Source organism: Natator depressus, chromosome 1 (assembly GCF_965152275.1).
Source record: "Natator depressus isolate rNatDep1 chromosome 1, rNatDep2.hap1, whole genome shotgun sequence".
In the NCBI taxonomy this organism is placed as follows: Eukaryota; Metazoa; Chordata; order Testudines; family Cheloniidae; genus Natator; species Natator depressus.
In genome coordinates, this window is record NC_134234.1 from 244420552 (window position 1) to 244434158 (window position 13607).

At 42.3% G+C, this 13607-nt stretch overlaps 1 protein-coding gene and 1 long non-coding RNA gene across 3 annotated transcripts in view; one reads left to right on the forward strand and one right to left on the reverse strand.

Annotated features, from left to right (window-relative positions):
* PTN (pleiotrophin) overlaps positions 1–7082 on the reverse strand; it is a 105650-nt gene extending 98568 nt beyond the window's left edge. Inside the window, exon 1 of one of the 2 annotated variants that reach the window (XM_074939853.1) lies at positions 6804–7082. The gene's annotated coding sequence lies outside the window, so the exon portion shown is untranslated. The remainder of the gene's footprint in view (positions 1–6803) is intronic. The other variant, XM_074939844.1, reaches the window with a different exon arrangement.
* On the forward strand, positions 5464–10731 carry LOC141978022 (uncharacterized). Its single transcript, XR_012636321.1, has 3 exons — positions 5464–5620; positions 7475–7556; positions 10716–10731. It is a non-coding gene; the product is annotated as an uncharacterized LOC141978022 (long non-coding RNA).
* Positions 10732–13607: the final 2876 nt, after the last annotated feature.

Below are 13607 nucleotides of genomic sequence, written 5' to 3' on the forward strand. Positions count from 1 at the left end.
AAATTGAATTGACCAAGCTTTCAGGTGGCTGAGATAGATTTAGGAGTGTTATTTTAAACCAAGTAATAAGATGTAGTATGCTGATTTCCACAACCATCGCAGTGTGTGTCTTTTGTCTATATTTGGTAATTCCCCCTCTTCTTCCTTCCCAGCCCACCCAGCACCTGGATAACATGATGAAGAACAGGAGTACATATTTTGCACCCTCCTCACCCCATTACCCCAGGACCTCACTGAGCTCTGGAACTTATGTGGGGATCAGAGGGGGGACAGAGATTCTGTCCCTTGGAAAGCAGTCAGACCTTGGAGGGAAGCCTAACCTCTGTTCCAAAATGTACACTGAGGATATGTCTACACAGCAACTGGACACCCACAGCTGGCCTGTAACAACCGACTTGTGTTTATGAGGCTCGGGTTGTGGGGCTGTTTCACTGCTCTGTGTACTTCCAGGCTTGGGTCCTGTCACTCAAGGGTAGACACTGCTGAATACTTCAATGCACTGAACAAGTCTTATGACATCAAGGTTATATGTCTGCCAGTACTGGCAATAATAAAGTGTTGGCACCAAGAGGAACTTTACCTTTTCCATACTGAAAAGGCGTTGAAACTTGAGAAAGGACTGAAACACACTAATGAATCGGACACTACAGAAGCAGCTTCTCTGCCAACTCAGAGCTAATAAAAATATAAGCAGCAGATTCCATACAGATTGCCAACTATTACTTCATTAGCTAGGGAATACTTCTGGCACCCTAGAGACTAACAAATTTATTTGAGCATAAGCTTTCGTGAGCCAGGTAATTCTCATAGTAAAGATGCTGGAATCAAAGACATTTTTCTCTGCAGCTGATGATGATGATGATGTCACACTGGGCACCACCTCAACTTCATACAAGATCAAATGTTTACAGTGCTCATCTAAAAATCCAAATGTAGTTGAAACCCACTGCTCTAACCACGCTACTGACCCCAATTATAATGATTGTTTGAGACCCCCGAATGGTACTATATGTTCACAAGCAGCCGCTGTCTAGTGGCAAATGTTTAGATACAATTCTGTTGTTTATTTGAATATCTCCTCCATCATACTTTGTTATTAGTACATGCACTAATAATGGTGGCTGCCTTTATATAAAATCAGGATCTAATTTTTTAAGAGTTGGTCTACTTCTGCTAACAGTACTTAGTCTTCATCTGAAGTCATTATTACTTTCTAGTAGTGAAAAATAACAATTATTTCCAAATCATATAAAATTGTAAAGAATGAAACAGTGACAATTCCACTATCAGCAGTTGGTGCAATGCTCATGGCAGACAGGGGACTGGTTATGGTGGAGAAGACTCTCTTGGTCTTGATGGTCTAATGTCCCACATTATTTATTACATTTGGAAAGAAATAAAAAATTCATTGTGGGAAACTGTTCTATAGTTAATCTAAAGACTATAATGAATGAAGGCTAGCAATTTATTCTGTGGAGCTAAAATACTAATTCCATAATTTCGTGGCTAACAAATCCACCCCCAGGGCCAGGTGGCTTTGGTTGCACTGTATTTTCTGAGACATCCTCCACTTTCAACTCAGTTACTAGGCACTTGGTGGTGGACAATGCACTGCTGGGACTGCTGCTGGCACAAGTAACTAGAATAGATTTCTCGCTCCCCACAAAGTTTGTTTCACCATGAGAGCTATTGCTTCTAACAAATTGTTTGACCACTTCCACCTCGTATGCCATGTCCATTAATTGAGCCAGAGTAGCAATATTTCTGTAGTAATAATGCACAAATTGTTATGGCTGGTTATTTTACTAAAAGGCAGTTATCCACATTTTAAATACCATAGCTTACCCCTGTACTTTTTGAGCCCATTTTCAGCTTACTCCGAATAAAGCTTTTTATATAAAAGACTCCAATTGAAGTAAGGCTCTTCCATTCTGGCTCCTCCCAAGCCCTCCGAAATCCACTTTAAATAGCTTACAATATATACTTTTCTACTTCAACCTAAACAGCTCTAAACAGAGAACATTCTATGTACTAACATTCAGAAAGTCACAATTGAGAAGATTTTCAAAAATACCTATGTGACAGCAGCCATCGGGGACTTTGGAATTTTTTAAAATGTTATCCTTTGTGTCTACATGATGCTAAATTGCCCAAACTAACCTAAAATATGGGCCATTCTGCTTATCTCAAAACACCTATTGCCTAAGCAATATCTGAAGTTCATAGTTGCTGTTGACTCTCTATATAACCAGGGCTATCAGGCAACGCTTAACAAGCACTAACTAATGATATCAGGATATGGATATAAATTAGAAATGCACACCCTAAATGGCTCTGATAGTTTCACTAAATATACACAGCAACACAGAATGATATTCCTGCTGTCAGATGTCAATATCTAGCTAGGAGCTTGATGGCACCATAGAAACTCGGACACATAAAAGTATGGTATTGACTGGATGGAAAATGAGGCTGCAGTTTAAGTTTGAGGCTGCCCACCATGCCAAGAATTGTGAATAACTTGCAACATAAACTCCCTGTAAATAAGGCAGTCCAAGGAGGATAAATCAGAGACAACCATAGCAGGGATATGGATTGACCAAGTGCTGGTCACTCTAAGCATATGAAGAGCACTGTGTATGTGTTTCAGTGACCTGGTTTGATCCCAGGACAGCATTTTAAATGGTTTATTATGAAGAGGCTTGACACATAAAAAGATTTCCTCAATTAAAGCCCTGAAACTAAACCTCTAAGAGAAAAATGATTTTGATGCACCAGTCAGCAAAAGGCCATAAATACTGAAGCGGAGGTTACACTGTTAGTCACAGACCTGCTCCCATAGAAAACACCACAAACTTATGGACAATATATGCAAGGGAGGTGGCCTGTGGAGGAAGACAAGGTTCATGAGCAAAGCAAGTTCCCTGCACAGTGACTCAGTGTTGCATTGTAATTCTCTATATAAGTCATAACCCCACTAAGGCACTGCGCAAATGTTTTAAAATACCACAGAGTGTGTGTGTCAAATCAGTATGTTTTCAGACCTCATGTAGAAAGGACAGTTCTTCTATGAGAGTACTCCGATCTTCAGCGAGACCAAGAGAAGGGAGATCAGATCTAGCTGTGACATATTTTGGTGGAAGTGATGCTGCTGGAAGTCAGACAGCACCTCCCAAAAGTCAACCAAGGAAGTGCCCATGTTAGCAATGAAGGCCTCCCTTGTCTGCACCATTTGCCAGAGAGGGAAGGAAGATGCTAGTGACAAAAATAAAAACAAACAAAGAATGTATCCCTTTGTAAAAGACACAAACTGAAGCCAGTGACAAATTTCCCTCCCACCTTTCTGTCCAAGTGCCTGCTCCAAAGCCCACTAAAGGGAGTCTTTCCTTTTTCTTCAGCGAGTGCTGGATAAGGTCCCAATTGCTAAGGAACTTAGACCAGAGAGACACCAACTTTCTACTTGTCCCTCCACACATACTTGCCGGTATAGATGGTCATTAAGTTATGCAGAGCTTTTTCCTTCTAGCTGGATAACTTTTCCTTTCCCCTCCATCAAACTTACAACAAATAAACAGCTTTACCATGTCACAAATTACATATTGCCTTTTCTGGGAGGAAGTTTCCCTTTGGATCATTTCTGTTGATGGATATTTCAGTGTTGTTTTTGGGGGGTGAGGTGTTTATAATAGACAATAAAAAGTAAAATTCCCATTGTACAGCAGCTGTCATGCAACATTCAAAAGGTAGATAAAAACAACTGTCCCCTTAGAATAGCCTGCATCTACAAGCATACCTGTTCCCTCAATCCATTAGCTACCCCAAAAGCTGAACTTTGCAACAGGCTCAGAACAATACAAAACTGAAGCTGTGATGGAACAATGGAAAGGTAGCAAGTTTCAGAGCTGAAGAACCTTTGGCTAAAATGTCCTTTCACCTGCTCCTCTGACTTAAACTACGCTGGATCTAGTTAGACCCACTCTTCTGGCCACAGTTGTAAGGGTATTGCATAGGAAAAAGACATAATATATACAATTTCACACTGCTTATAAACAAGACCAAGTGGACATGGTCACGGCAGGCTTAATTCCTGGTGGAATTTAAGCTTCAGAACATTCCACAAATTTATTATTCATTCATCTCTAAAGCAACCCTCTGTGATGTCAAAAACTGAGAAGTGTGACCTCAGAGAGCAAGCAACAGGAGCAGATGAACTTTCAATGAAGTGAAAAGATTCCCTTTGAATGTAAATAGCCCTAATATATATAAGGAAGACAAATAAATGACAGAAACCAATATGATACATCAGCAGAATTATCTCTAAACTCAATGGGAGAAGTTATATTCTCACTTAGAAGTCAATGGTGTTACTTTGTATTTATACCAGTCTCACCGACAGCAGAGTTTGGCCCAGTTTTCCCAACCCTTCCCCCCAAGCCTTTAAGATTTAAAACAAACTAGCAATAACAACTCTACAACTGATCCATCAGTGCCTGTTGCAGTTACTTATTTTAGTGGCAGTAAAGTAAGGGTCAAATATTTCTCTACGATAAGCAGGTTAACTCCCATTACAGTCAAACAGAGTTAATGTGCTTATCAGAGCATAGAGTCTGGCTCTAAGTCTCTGGGATCAAAGTGAGGATATTGCTGGCACCTTAGCACCATAGGACTGGAAGGTACCTCGAGGGGTCATCTAGTCCAGTCCCCTGCACTCATGGCAGGACTAAGTATTATCTGGACCATCCCTGACAGGTGTTTGTCTAACCTGCTCTTAAAAATCTCCCATGATGGAGATTCCACAACCTCCCTAGGCAATTTATTCCACTGCTTAACCACCCTGACAGGAAGTTTTTCCTAATGTCCAACCTAAACCTCCCTTACTACAATTTAAGCCCATTGCTTCTTGTCCTATCCTCAGAGGTTAAGTACAACAATTTTTCTCCCTCCTCCTTGTAACAACCTTTTATGTACTTGAAAATTGTTATGTCCCCTCTCAGTCTTCTCTTCTCCAGACTAAACAAACCCATTTTTTTCAATCTTCCCTCATAGGTCATGTTTTCTAGACCTTTAATCATTTTTGTTGCTCTTCTCTGGACTTTCTCCAATTTGTCCACATCTTTCCCGAAATGTGGCACCCAGAACTGGACACAATATTCCAGCTGACGTCTAATCAGCACGGAGTAGAGCAGAAGAATTACTTTTCGTGTCTTGCTTACAACACTCCTGCTAATACATCACAGAATGATGTTCACATTTTTTGCAACAGTGTTACACTGTTGACTCATATTTAGCTTGTGGTCCAATATGAACCCCAGATCCCTTTCCCCAGTACTCCTTCCGAGGTAGTCATTTCCCATTTTGTATGTGTGCAACTGATTGTTCCTTCCTAAGTGGAGTACTTTGCATTTGTCCTGATTGAATTTCATCCTATTTATGTCAGACCATTTCTCCAGTTTGTCCAGATCATTTTGAATTTTAATCCTGTCCTCCAAAGCACTTGCAACCCCTCCCAGCTTGGTATCATCCCCCAATTTTATAAGTGTACTCTCTATGCCATTATCTAAATCATTGATGAAGATATTGAACAGAACCGGACCCAGAACTGATCCCTGCAGGACCCCAGGTAAGAAGGGCAACCACAGCGGTTTCCGATCCTAGGTGCAAACTGCTGGCCTTCCTCTTGAGCACACTTTCTGCCGGCAGATACTGACATTTTTTTCTTTACACTGTGTAAAGTTCCCCCTCCTGCCCCTTAGCTTTTCAATACTGCCACATATTGATCCGCCAGCCTTTCATGCCAAGTTAGGATCAAGTGGCTAAACGGAGCTGTGCAGTTGCCTCAAATCCGCGCTGAGCTGAGAGCACGGAACTGCTCCATTATCCTATTAGCCTGCAGAGTAATCCTCAGCGGCCGCCCCCCGGCCTGGAAGGCAGCAGCCTGCAGAGCCAGCCAGGTGCGGGAGCTGGAGCAGCTTGCGGGGCAGGGGTTAGAGAGATCATCCCCCTGGAGTCAGTCAGTGCTACTCACGGGGGTGGCACTTCTCGGGGTCTCCTTTGAGGCTCCAGCCGCCGAGTCCCGTGTCTGCATGGTGGCGGGGAGCAGGCTGGGGTGCGGATACAGGTGGCTGGGGAACACCTTCACGTACAGCCTCAAGTCACTGGAGGGGTGCGGATGGAGGGGGGCTCTTTTTTCCCCAAGAAAAACCAGACTTCTTCTCTTCTGGTCCCTTGGGCGAGCCCAGAGCTCCTCGGCCACCACATCCCCTGGAGAAGAAGCACCCGTGCCCGACACTAGCTGGCCCCAGGAGCGGGGGGGGGGGGGGTGCGGAGGAGACACCCCACCAGGAATGCCCAGAGCTATGCTCGCTGCGGCACCCCCTGGCACCGCTCAGTTCCCTCCGTGGGACTCAACAGATTTGGGGGAGGGATAGCTCAGTGGTTTGAGCATTGGCCTGCTAAACCCAGGGTGATGAGTTCAATCCTTGAGGGGGCCATTTAGGGATCGGGGCAAAGAAAATTGGGGCTTGGTCCTGCTTTGAGCAGGGGGTTGGACTCGATGACCTCCAGAGGTCCCTGCCCACCCTGAGATTCTCTGACTTGCTACCGGCTGAGGAGCCGCGCAGGGCGATGGGCGCCGCGGAGGGAGCCCAGCCCGCTCCCCGCGGAGGGAGAGCGGCACGCGCGTTCGCGGCGCCCCGCGCTCAGCCCGCCTCTCCCCCGCGCCGCCGCCTGTCTCTGCGAGAAGCCCTGCGGTGCCCCCCCGAAGAAAGCGCAAGCCTCTGACACGCGCGCCCCAGCAAACCCACTTCGACGGACGTGGAGTTGTCGGCCAAGCTGCCTTCGGCGCAGAGGGACGGGCGGTGGGCTCGGCTGCCTGTGGGCTCGCTTCTCTTGCGGGCTGGATCTGGGGGCTCCTCTCGCCGCCCCCGCGTTCCCCCTCCGGCTGGGATTGTCTCGCCAAGGCTGGGCGGCTCGAGGCCGGCAACTCGCCGCTCCCCACTTGGGCTCAATGGCTCGCAGAGTGCGAGCGAGCGAGGAGGGAGGCAGAGCGCGAGAGAGCACTTTGCACTCATGTGATCTGCTTGGGAAGCTGATTAAAAGCAGGTCACTCCCGGGGCAGTCTCGCCCACCGGGACTGGAGGAAGGCAGGGGAATGGGAGAGGGGCTAGGACTCGGAGAGGTGCCGGATTTGAGTTCCTCGGTTAGTGCCAAGGAAAGGTAGTTGCAGGGTAGCATCCCTCCTCTGCAATTTCATATGTTGTAGGCACTGTGGCTCAAGTGAGCAAAGAGTAGAGCTTTGCTGGGAAAGAGACGCTCTTCAAAACCCTCGTCTGATGGTGACAGTTCCCCAAGTTCTGTTAATTGGAGATGCAGTGTCAGCACCATAATGTACTGGGTCAGGAGGGCTAGTGTCTGCGAGCCAGGTAACTTATTTTTTTAAAAAAAAATCCGATTGAATCTATCTTCCTGTTTGCAGTGTGCACACACAAAGAGCTCAGACGGCTAGTGTGAATTCACAGTCAGCCACAGCGCATGGGAGATTCACATCTATGTCCCAGGTAACCATGAACAAATCTCGGAAATTTCAGACACAAAGAATTATTTCACTTTTTGGCACTATGGGCCTGATCCAAAGCCCATGGAAGTCAAGAAGACTTTAAGTTAACTGGGCTTTGAATCCAACCTTATTTGAATCTCTTGGCTGTCCAGAATTGGGCTAGAAACATTGAAAGAAAAATATGTCTGGTACTTTTAATTTCCAGTTAGGCTGAAAATACTACAAAACAACTTATTTTCTCATGGAATTTCATCACTTCTAGTTCTGTTGACTGCTTTCACTTTAAGGGCAGGCTTTCCCGATTTTTAGTCTCATTGCATCTGTTAAATTGGGAATGCTCCCCAATTGAATTAAAAAGGTAGCTGACATTCTAAAGTCAGGCATATTCTTTCTAATTTCTAAACCTTAGAGTGAGACTATTTCTTGGCTATAAAGGCACACCGCATTTGGGGTTTTGGTCTTCTTTCTGGGGTCATAAATGTTGGGTCCTATTCCAAGTTAGTGCAGAAATCCAGTTCAGGTTCTCCTGTTTCTAGAGAAATTAGCTAAGAAAGTCCTCTGTCTGGGAAAAGTGTATATTGCATCATCTAACACCTTCCACCTGTAACAATAAAAGGCGCTGTACAGTAAATCCCAGACTGGATAATTGCACCCACCTGGATTCTTTCTGGGTGCAGTAAACTAATCCCTTCCATTTCTTCCTTTGCTTTCATCACACAGCCACAGCGGGATTTAATGATAGCCGTGTCACTGAAGACAAACAACTTTGATCATCAACACAAAATAGTAGACTGGTTCAGATAGAACAGTTCTCTCTAGCAGCTGGGCTAGCAACATAAGCCAGGCTTGTCTGGAGTCAAATGGCCAGGAGAGCAGTGAGAAATCTACTTGTTCCTTGTGTGATGAAAATTATGCAAGACAACAACAATAAAGAGGGATACTTAGTAGTATCTGTGCAGTCCCTGGAGTGCTCCACCTGAGAGTCGGGCCCTATTGTGCTAAGCACTGTACAAGCATAGTAAGTGACATTCCCTGTCCCAAATAGCCTAGAATGTTTGACACCTCAAAGATTTGTTCATCTGATTGCTGTGTGCTCTGGATGAAGAGTGAGGTTGGAGCAGACTGGTGAGACAAGGGAAGAATGTTGCAGATTGACTTGTACATTTTTCTGTGGCCTAAAGAGAAAACTGAGACATACAGCAGGTCAGAATTATGTTTCCCCCTGCAGAAAATTTCAATTTTTTGTTGAAAAAAGGAAAACTGAGGTTTTTTAGGTTTTTTTTTTTTAAAGAGAGAGAGAAATTCTCTGCAGAAAGCAGTCACTTTCCATTAAAATTTTCATTTTGTTGAAAACCCAATTTTCCACTTTAAAACAGTTTCAGCTGATACTTTCCCCCAGTTTCAGCAATCCCTGGTACCTCCCCCACCACATCTCAGATCTGAATTTGCTGAAACTGAGCACACACATTGAACCAAATTCTAATCTTGGGTGATGTGACTTGCATTAGGATTTGGAGAGGCTAAAGACTCAATTGTATACATGATTATGCATCTGTTCAACTGTAAATGAATTAAGGTCTGAAGGAACTCTAATAAAAAATGAAAGCACCTCAATTCTGGAAAGTTAAGTAATATGTGTGGTTTTTATTATTAATATTATTTGTATCACAGTAGCACCTAGAGGTGCCAACTGAGTTCAGGACCTCATTGTGCTATGCACTGTATAAACATAGTAAGACATATTCCTGCTCCAAAGAGCCTACAATGTTTGACACCTTTAACATTAATAGGGCTATGACAAGTGACTTTCTAGACAGTCTCGCAGCTAGTGAGGTGGGCCTCCCAAAGTACTTAAAGCAAGATGGGACAGAATCAACTGGACAGCATGGAGAAGAATGGTGATAAGGAACCATGGAAGATCTAGTCTGACCAGTTAACTGGTGCAACAATATTCTCCTCGTTAGATGCAGCCAGTGGATTCTGCCAAGTTCTGCTTCACCATCTTGTCTCCTGTTATTTCACCCGTCCCAAACAATGGTTTATTTCCTGCATCTAGATGGTCTTCTTGGATGATGGAAAGGGGGACATGAAGGCAAAGAGTTAAGTCTGGGTAACGTGAAGGATAAAAAATCTATGCTGAAAGGCAGCCCTTGGTTGTTAATAATCTGGTCTAGACACACAAGGAATCTAAATTTAACTAAAAAAGAAATCTTGCTTACAGGCTACTAGAGAAACCTGCTGTCTCTGGCTAGGTTTTAAATCTTTTTCCTTATGGTTTGTTTGTAGCTATCAGTTTTAGACTGGTAAAAAACAAAAACAAAGATAAAGAATGGGTTAGCAGCTACAGGTGTCAAACCTTTCCTTTCAAGTAGCCTCTTCACTGACTGAAACAGTGTCTCCAAGAGGGAAAGAAGAGTTGTGAAGACTGCTCCCTTTAGAAAGGAAATGAGCAAAAATCAAGGGAACAAGTTATACAGATTTTTTTTGACTGTTGATGCACAATGGTAATGCACAGTAAATGACCCCAAATATTTCCACCAGCTGATGTTCACAGTATTTTTGGAAGGGATGGGTTTTCCTAAAGATAATCAGTATTGGGAATCTTGAGTGCACCTAAAAATAGAAGCCCTTTCATATTAGAATTCATCTTGCTGATTATTTTCCTTTGTAAGGTGTTAAGAGCACACCCTTAGCTCCCTTTGACTTATATTGGAGTTGTAGATGCTCAGCACCTGCAGGCAAGGAGTTCCAAAGATGCGAATAGGAGTTAGGCGCCCAACTTTCAGTGAGAATTGGGAACCTCACCTCCTTAGACTCCTTTGAAAATTCTAGCCCTAAAACCTGAGTATGAAATTTGGAGGCAATACCTTGTGCAGTTTGCCCCCAATAAGTGTTTCATTGCCTTTGTTCCCATCACTTAGCAGAAAGATGCCATGCATTTCTAAAACCAAACAAGACACACATGCCAGTTAATAGGTCAGCTTGGTTTGAACTTTGTTGGTTTCAGACATACTGTAAATATCAATTTCTTTCTCTCACCCACTCGACTCTCAGCTGCAGCCGCCACCAGGAAGAAATAATATAATTCCAGGAAAGCAGAAAAAAGAACACAAGAACAGTTAAAGATTTTTTCACCTTTTGCTCCATTGTTGTTCTCCAGGGTCTGGCTGCCAAAACCAGCAGTGAGTGCCCACAGAAGCCTGCTTCTCCACTAAGATCAGACTTCCATTAGTGATACTGAATTATTTAGTAGATGTATTGAACGCTGGAATCAACTGCTTCTGAATTGTGTTTCCTCTCAGGCCGGCTTTTTGTTAAGGCTGCACAATGGTATGCATATTGTCACAGAAATTATCAGCCCTATAATTAGAATAGGGGGGAAATTATGTGGTTTAAAAAACAATAATCATTTGTATCACAAACTGTGGTTTAAAAGTGATCCACTCATTAAAACTCAGTTTTGCAGACATATTGGTGAAGAATGCAAACCAAGAAACTGTGAATTCAATATTATTATTATTATTTTAAAGCACCCAACAGTGTGCTAAGTGCTTCACAACAAAAACCCTCACATTTAAAACCTCAAAGTATCAATCTTAGGCCTCAATTCTGCAAACACTTGTACTTGTGTGTAACTTAACACATTCGACTAATTCCATTTTCTTCAGTTGGGCTACTGCTCACCTCCATAAAGTTACTCTGGTGCATACATGTTATTTATTTTAATATTTTCTTATTCTGTGCTGGAATGACAGTCCTGGAGAGAGAGGTCTAGTTATGCATTGTCTGAAATTTCTCATCACGTAAATGCTCCTGCTGAATAACACAGTTTCATAAAAATTGAAAAACGTCATGGGAAATTGTCAATTCTGGCAAAAAGTTTTGCTATTTTTCCCATATGAAATGTCAAAACAAAAAAATCTTTGTGTCAACTCACCATTTTGAAATGAAACAATATTTTTCATTTCATTTTTACTTTAAAAATCGCATTTCATTTCAGCTTTGAAGTTTGTAAAAACTAAAACAAAATGCTATGTTATGTTCAAATATTGATTCAAAACAACAAGTTTTGTTTTGTTTCAACTTAAAATATTTTGTTTCATTTTATTTTCTGGTTTAAAGCAATGAAAATGACATCTTAAACCAAACCAAAACAAACATTGTCATTCTGAATTGTTTTGAAACTTCTAGCAGAAAATATTGAAAAACATTTGTTTCTGAATAATATCATTCAAAATTTCTCAGAGGAAAATTTCAGTTTTCTGATCTGCTCTGTTATCCACTTAACAGGTGAAATGCAAGCAGCAGTAACATCTTCGTGCTGTCCTGCTCTTGTATCTCAACTGTGACATGGAAGACTCCAGACTAGGTACACTGGATAAATTGATTAGCACATAAACACAGCATTTCAATAGACACAGAGGCGCCAATCCTGCAAACACTAATGCACATGCTTAGCTTTACTACTGAGAGTAGTTCAGTAGGACTAGTAAATATACATTTACTGCCATATAAGTATTATGAATACCATTGACAGCAAGTCAAATAAGATACCACTCCATGCTAAATGAAGTATTGCCAATTCTCACAATCTTATCATCGAGTCTCATGATATGAGTGTTTTTTTCTTTAAGCCCCAGCTTCCGGAGTCAAGTGATTACACAAGATGCTCATCTTTCATTTTAAAGAAAGTAAGCTTCTAGCCCTCCTGATTGCAGGGAAAAGTTTGAAATGTCACCCCTAGGAGGCTCAAAAACCTGAAGGTAAGTAAAAAGACGCAAAATGTATTCCTTTTTACAATTTCAAGATTGTCAAGCCAATCTCATGATTTTTTGTCTTGTGCTTTTTCAATACTTTGGGTTGGCAGTATTGTAAATTTAATTTTTTAAAATATAGCAATAATCTTTTACTTCATTACGTCTCCCCATTTTTTATTCATCTGTTTCCTCCTCCCCTTCACTTTGGTGTTCTCTTTGGTTCTTCCTTCTTCACATTCACTCAGCTGGGCTAATTTTCTTCTTTGTCAGGCTAGTGTAAATCAAGTGTAAACCCAGGGAAATTAATGCAATTACACAAGTGTAAAACCAATGCAAGTGAGGGAAGAGTCAGGCACAGTGTCCTCACAACCAGTAGAAATAAAGGTTCTGATCCTGCAAATTAGATCTGCACAGTTGGACTTTTGTGTCTGGGAATGGGTGACGGGATGGATCACTTGACGATTACCTGGTCTGTTCATTCCCTCTGGGGCACCTGGCATTGGCCACTGTCAGAAGACAGGATACTGGGCTGGATGGAACATTGCTCTGACCTAGTATGGCCATTCTTATGTTCTTGCATGGCGCCTCATTAACTTAAGTGGGGTAGTATGTGAGTGCAAAGATCTTCTCATGCAGATCAGATCCCAGTATCTGTCAAGTGAGCAACAGTTAGGCCTATGTTCAAGAAACCCTCTCTTGACATTGATGAACTTAGCAATTATCATTTTGTTTATCATTCGTTTTTTAAGTATTATTGGTGAGATTTTCACAAGGAAATTATCTGATCAAGTTTCCTTGACCTGCTTTGTTCTGGGATTAGATCAGTGTGTGGTATGGGGTTGCAGTGGCCTTGCTCATTGATATTTTCAATCTAATGATCAATAAGGAGAAGGTTTTCATGCTGAGTCTTTTGATCTATCAGCAACTTTTCTGTGTGTTCTTTGGAGCAGTATTGTATATACAATGCCTAGCACAAAGGGGGCCCAAATCTTGGCTGAGGCCTATAGACTCAAATGTAATATTATTGTTAATAATAATAAATTCCCTTATTCATAGAGTAGTATTGAAGGGTTTGCAGATTCTGAGAGGGAGAGGTGAAATTGCAGTTCAGTAGCAACATTCCCATTGCTGTAACTTACTTTTAAACACCCTTTACCACTACAAGAATTTAACCATATTTCTATTTCAAGCTATAAATTATTGTTTTCATCCCTCCTGGCCATTCCCTTTCCATTTATTCTGGATAAACACTAAGATATTGCACTGCAGACCTTTCCAAACAAGCAGACTGAGCT